The 7054-nt window shown below is 36.2% G+C and overlaps 1 pseudogene; it reads left to right on the top strand.

Annotated features, from left to right (window-relative positions):
• The first annotated feature begins 1172 nt into the window (after positions 1 to 1172).
• LOC134474736 (E3 ubiquitin-protein ligase TRIM33-like) lies at positions 1173 to 6148 on the top strand (annotated as a pseudogene).
• Positions 6149 to 7054: the final 906 nt, after the last annotated feature.

A 7054-nucleotide genomic window follows, 5' to 3' on the forward strand; every position in this document is an offset into this window, starting at 1 on the left:
CAATGATTTCACTAAATTTGAGGTATTTTCATTGATGAAGTTAAATACTTTATATTGCTAATGAATATGCATACATACATAAAATTAGTAAAACAATTTAAAAAATTGTAAGCATACAGACCAAACTCTTGATGGTGGCCTGTGAAAAATGGAGGAATGATGAGAATGAGTTTAGAGGATTGGGGTGGGGAGGGGGACCAATTTTTATAAAAATATCTTTTTCTCTGCAAGTAAATGTGTGAAGACACTATTTCTGCAATGAGATATGTGGACTGCTTGTCTTATTTTTTGTACTTTTCTGCATTTTAATAATTCACAAAATTAAAAGGATAGGGTGATGATGAGAATTCTGAAACTGTAGAAATCAAATTTTATGGAATTAATTCCCAATCAAACACTAAAATTTTACAAAAGTTATTTCTAAATATTTTATCAGCTGTGAGTGAACAGAGTTATTCTATGTAACATGAAATTATTCATTTTTAATTTTTTTTCATTTTAAATAGATTAAGAAAAAAAGAGGACATAAAAAAGCTGATCAGATCAAACAATGCAAGTAACAAAGCATTTTATCACAAAATAACCCATAATTAACAGTAAGTACCATAATGTCTCTTTCTTTGAAATAGTTGAGTACAGCTTTATATACAATAGTGTCAAACATAACAAAACCATATAAAACCATTCAAGAGAATGAAACCATTACAGGGCTTTCATGACCAAACAGCAGAGAATGTACAATGGCTACTATATTATCTCATTTTCCATGGAAAATTTCTTTGTACTATCACACATAATTATATCCAATAAGATATAACAGGATAGAACCAAAGGAAATAGAAAAACAAACGCATAGTAAGACTTCAGAGTAAGATGATACGAATTCAGCAATGGCTATTCTGATATCTTGTTTTCTTTAAAATAGCTGTTTATGCTATCAAAGATATTAAAATCAAACAAACTAGGATAAAACAATTCCAAGTAATGAATGCAGACATTATAAAGCTTCCGAGCAATGTAATGGGGAATCGTGATTACTCTAAACTCTTATGTATTCTTACCATTTAAATAAAATTAAAATGATGTAAAAGAGGTGTCAGTGAAAAAATGGGGACAATGCAAAAGATATGAAATCACTATTTGCAGAAGTAACAGCAGAAACCATACCAAGAATGGCGAAAGGATTTGTCCTGCAAACAAGTGAGGCATATAGTACTCCAGCTAGTCATAATCAAATTTATGCACAGATATATAAAATCAAGATCCCAGAAACTCAGTAACTTAATTTTAAAGGCTGTTTTAAAAAAATGAAATGATCATCTATAAGTGGAAAACCCATCAGTGTTAAAGCGGAATTTCAGTAAAAACCATCAAGTTGAGAAGTTGAAATGAATTATTTCATATACCAAAAGAAAACAATGTCCAACTCAGATTGATGTACCCTGCAAAATTAAGTTTCAGAATTGTTGCAAATATTAAATACATACATGATAAAAACAACTTAAGGAGTTCGTGACCACCAAACCAGCCCAAGAGAGTTTTGAATGATATTCCAGAAAGAACTGAAGATGATCACATTTTCAGGAACAGTAGCAGAAAGGGACTGTGGAGCAGAGTAGGCAATTGGATGGATGGAAGATGAAGGGGCCCAATGGCAGGAGGATAGTGTGGTAGAGATAAGCTAGTATATGTGGATTGTAATCAGTAATGTAGACGTCCTGAACTTATCAATAAAAAGAAATAGAGGCAGAATGAATCAGGAGACAAAATTAACCAATATGTTGTATAAAATAAACACATTTGACTTGAAAGAAAATGGACAAACTGAAGTTTGGGGTAAATTATACAATACTCCTTGAGACAGACTCAGAGAAAAAGTAGATTTAGCTTTCCCAACAACTACAGAATGGTAAGGAAAGATGCAGTATTTTCATACAATGAAATACTATTAAGCAATAAAGAATTATAACCTTGATCTCCATGTAGTACAGAGAGTGTACCACAGACAACACAGGGAAAAGCATTCAGTCAAAACAGATTCTTTTTTAAATTTTTATTTTAAACAGGGTAAAATTAAAAAGAACCAAACAGAACAGAGCAGAAGAAAACAGAGTGATACAGATTTAAAAGCAAGACAATAGGAGATCATCACTGTCTTTCATATTGCCTCTTGTTTTCTTCTAAATAATTGTCCATATTTTCACACACAATGAATTCATACAAAACAAAATGTTATTAAACTGACCAGAACAAAATCAAGGCATTTTTGGCCTTCAAAACCAGATAAGAGGGAAATCAACAATGGCTGTCGTAATGTCTCTTGTTCTTTTCAAAATATCTTGCCCTAACTTCAAGTGCGTTGAAATTAAATAATGAAAAACAGACTAAAATCACACTGAACAAAGAATAATAGTATTTCTGCATTTCACAGCCTGATGATACATAATTAGCACTGGATAACATCGTGTCTGTTTTTCTTGAAAGTAGCTGTTCATTTCATCATGTTTTATATAAGCGATACTCATAAACTGTTTAGGAGAAGTTTTGTACTTATGTGTATTTCTACATTTATGCCTATCATTTTGTATTAGAGGGAAAGACAAAATTAAACAAAAAATTCCTAGAAAAGCAAACACACGTGAAAAGACAAATAACAATATCAAAGAGGCCAAAACACTCACAATTTAGGCCTTCAAAACAAGGTGGTAGGAGCATAGCTAGGGTTGTTATTTTACAGAATGATCTTCAAGAGTTCCTCAGATCACCATACAATAATATGCACAAGAGTTCAAATCTTATGAATGTTAATTATTTTGTTCTAACTTATAGACTTTGTAGTACAATTATCTTATTTGTCATAAGTGTGTTTATATAATTTTAGCTATATTTTTCCTTTCTCTTTCTTTTTCTGCACTTCCCTGAGATATTATTTTTCCCATTTAAGCATATTCTTATTCTTTCACTACATTTAGTGAGTTTTTTGTAGCTTATGCACTCTTAGCATTTCTTACACTAGGGAGACTATATGGTATTTATGCATGTGAGTTTGATTTATTTCACAAATGAGTATGGTCTCAAGTTGCATCCACTTATTATAAATATCTCAATATGATCATTCTTTACATCTGAGCAGTAATCCACTGCATAGGAATAGCACATCATTTTTAGCCATTCCTCAGTTGAAGGGAATTTAGGTTGTTTCCAGGATCTGACTATTAAAAATTATACTGCTATAAACATGGGTGCACATATATCACAGTGGTAGGATATTTTTAGGTCTCTTGGGAATATGCCGAGAAGTGGAATAGCTGGGTCAAATGGAACTTCCATTCCCAGCATTTTAAGAAATATCCAGACTGACCTCCACAGTGGATGCACCAATCTGCACTCTCACCAAGGGTGCAGAAGTCTTCCTTTTTGCCCTGCAGCCTTTGCAGAATTAGTTGCTAATGGTTTTCTTTATTCCAGCCATTCTTTCTGGAGTGAGATAGAATCTCAGTGTGGTATTAATTTGCATTTCTTTAATGACCAATGATGCTGAACCTTTTTTCATGTATTTATTTACGATTTGTATTTCTTTATCTGAGACCTGTGTATTCATGTCAGATGCCAATTTTTTAGATGGATCTTGGTATTTCAGGTACCTAGGTTTTTAAAAATTCTTTATATCTTCTATACAGAAGTACTTGGTCTGTGGGACAGTTCACTATGTTTTTTTCAAATATGTGGATTTTCTTTTGACTATGCTGTAAACTTCTTTCAACGTGCAAAAATTCTACATTAAGATGTGATCACAGTTATTTTTTCTGTGATATATATCATGAGCAGTTGATTCTTCTTCATGAATTCTGTACCTATTCCTCTGTCTTCAAGATTTCTGTCTATTTTGTCTTTCAGCAGATTTAGTGTCTCTGTTTTAATAATTAGATTGTTAATACATTTTGGCTTTCATTTAGTACATGGGATAGGCTTGCGTGTAGTTTTACTTTTTGGCATATTAAGATCCAGATTTTTCCAGCACAATTTATTAAAGGAACTATCTTTCTTCCAGTGAATGAGTTTGGCCCTTTTATCAAAGATAAGGTTGCTGAGTGTGTTTGTAGTTGCTGGTTATACTCCTAATGTTGTAGTGGGACAAGTTACTTCAGGGACAAAGCACATTAGTAAAAGCCCTGGACAGATTAATTTAGCACAGCTTCAACTTCAGTATATGCAACAGCAAGTTTATGCACAGAGAAAACTCAGCAGCTGCAATGGATGAGGAATCAGCAACCACCAGCTCACACACCACTACCAACAACAACAACACAGAAGCACCCTAGACAAGCAGCCCCTCAGATGTTACAGCAACAGGCTCCAAGATTGATCAGTATGCAAACAATGCAAAAAGGTAACATGAGCTGTGGAGCTTTTCAAGCAAATCAAATGAGACTGGCTCAGATTGCTGCCAGAATCCCAAGGATGCCCAGGCACAGCGTTCCTCAGTATCCCATGATGCAACCACATCTCCTGAGACAACACTCAAACCCAGGGCATGATGGAACTTTTCTTATCATATCAGTACACAATATCACAAACAACCCAAGAAACCCTACTATAGCAACTATGGCAAATGCAAGCCAAAGCCCCACCAGCCCATCTGTTACAGCAATAGAACTCATCCCCTCAGTTACTATCTAAAATATCTTCTATCCTTGCCTGATATTCCACCCATATACCTGGAAGATGCTGACAAAAGCAGTTAAATAAGCTACCAGGTAGATACATCTCAGACAGTCACCTACTCCCAAAGTCTACAAGCACCATGAATCCTTTTTTCCCCAGGACTCTGTACCTTATCTCCAGGATCATCAGGTTTATCCAATTCTCACACACCTGTGAGATCTCCTCGTACTTCTAGTACTGGCAGTAGTTGCAGCTGTGGGTCATCAGGAAGAACTGGTGAGAAGATTGGTTTTAGTTTGAAATCTGATCAAGTGAATGTCAAGCAAGAACCTGGGACTGAGGAAGAGGTCTGTAGTTTTTCAGGAGCTGTGAACAGGAAAAGACTGAGTATGGGAGGAGGAGTGACTCCACGTGGAGCAGTCCTGAGTATAAGTTGGCACCACCTGTGTCAACCAACCTGCATTTAGCTAGTGAGTTAGGTGTGTTAGCAAGCTTGGAAAATCATGTGAAATCTGAACCTGCAGATTTGAATGAAAGCTGCAAGTAGTCAGGGCTCAGCAATCTAGTTAATGAAACGTCTCCAATTCGAAGCCATATTCACATGGAAGCAAAGACTGGCAGAAATGGCAACATCAAAGATGCTGTTCAAATGAAGACTTGTGTGCTGTCTGCCAAAATGGAGGGGATCTCTTGTGCTGTGAAAAATATCCAAAGGTCTTCTAAATTTCCATATTCCAATACTTCTTAGCTTTCCAAGTGGGGACTGGATATTCATATTTTGCAGGGATACTTGGAATCCAGAAGTTGAATATGAATGTGATAGTTTGCAACACATCCAGAAGGGGAAAGCTGCACAAGGATTAAGCCCAGTGGAACAAAGGAAATGGGAAAGTCTTCTGTTTTATCTCTATTGCCATGAATTAAGTATGAAATTCTAGGAGCTGGTACCTGCTTTGATACCAAACTACTTTAAAATTATAAAAATAGCATTGGATTCATCCACTATTCAAAAGAAGCTTCAGAAAAAACATTCTCAATATTACCAAATTCCAGATGATTTTGTGGCTGATGTTCATTTGATCTTCAAGAATTGTGAAAGGTTAATGAAATGATGAGATTTGTTCAAGTTTATGCAAACACAAGACATTTTTAATTTTTTGTACCAGGGATCACACTCACAACTATGGGCTTGCAAGGCAGGCACTTATGCTGCTGAGTTAAATCCCCAGCCCATCACACAAGAGCTTGATTTGAACAATGATTCAGCAATATCTCATCCAGGGAAAGGAGTTGCAGTGACTTTGAAGATAATTTCATAGAAATCTACTCAGAAAGGACCTTCACACTTTTGCCAGAGTTTAAACAGGAAGACGATGATAGAGAGGTAACTGAAAGCTCTGATTAAAACTTTATACAGCTTCACAGAAAACGCCTTAAATCAGATGAGAACCAGTACATATCAATCAAACTAACATGGAATTAAAGCAGTTGTTTGAAAAAGAAAGAAAGAGAAAGAAAGAAAGAAAAGAAAGAAAGAAAGAAAGAAAGAAAGCCATATATTTAAGGTTTGTTGTAATATGTCTTGCCTTCAGTGTGCATCTCCTTAAAGAACTTGGTAGCTCTTACACAGTATTAGATTGAAATAATGGACAGATGATATTATTGTCAAGAAAGGTGAACAAAACAAAAATTCTGCACTCAACTTTTAAAAGTACACAAAGCAAACATTTTCATTTTTCAGAAGCTAAAAAATGAAATGAGAGAAATAAAAACCAGAGATTTCTTTAAAAAGAAAGGTGGGTGTGTCTGTGCACCACACTCAGGCCTGGATAGTTAAGAGCATCTCTCTCAGTGGTCAAGGAACTCCCCAGGTTCCAACCACACTCTACTGACTCCACAGGTCTTGGGCCTACCGGGACCAACCCTGTGAGGCTCTCTCAATACGGGGAACTTGATGGCCCAGAGCCACACTCCTCTGGCTACACAGGTTTCTGGCCTTTCTGGGGCTCCCCCAGTGACCCTGTCTCAATTCAGGAAACTGCATCACCAGAGGTGAGTGTCCATGTACCATCCCAGCCCCAGGAGGTTAACATAATTGCTCTCAGTTGTCAAGGAACTGCCCAGCTTCCAGCCACCTAAACTAGATTAGATTTTTGTGGGAGGAATTGTGACCTGGCTAGATTATGCCCAACAACCTTCTTCAATTAGTGGAGTTGATTTAAAACAAATTGAGTTCGAGTCCTTGGATGGGGACGGGTTTGGATCATTATCCACAGTGTTTAGGTGCCTGCCCAGCTTCCTGGAACATTGGAAGTCACATGGGAGTTCCAGAGGGCCAGACTGGACCATGCTCAGCAACCTGCATTCCATCCCAAATGCCGAGGGTATA

The sequence above is a fragment of the Cavia porcellus genome, unplaced genomic scaffold (genome assembly GCF_034190915.1).
Source record: "Cavia porcellus strain 051 isolate PalLab524CR breed Dunkin Hartley unplaced genomic scaffold, mCavPor4.1 scaffold_37, whole genome shotgun sequence".
NCBI classification, from domain to species: domain Eukaryota; kingdom Metazoa; phylum Chordata; class Mammalia; order Rodentia; family Caviidae; genus Cavia; species Cavia porcellus.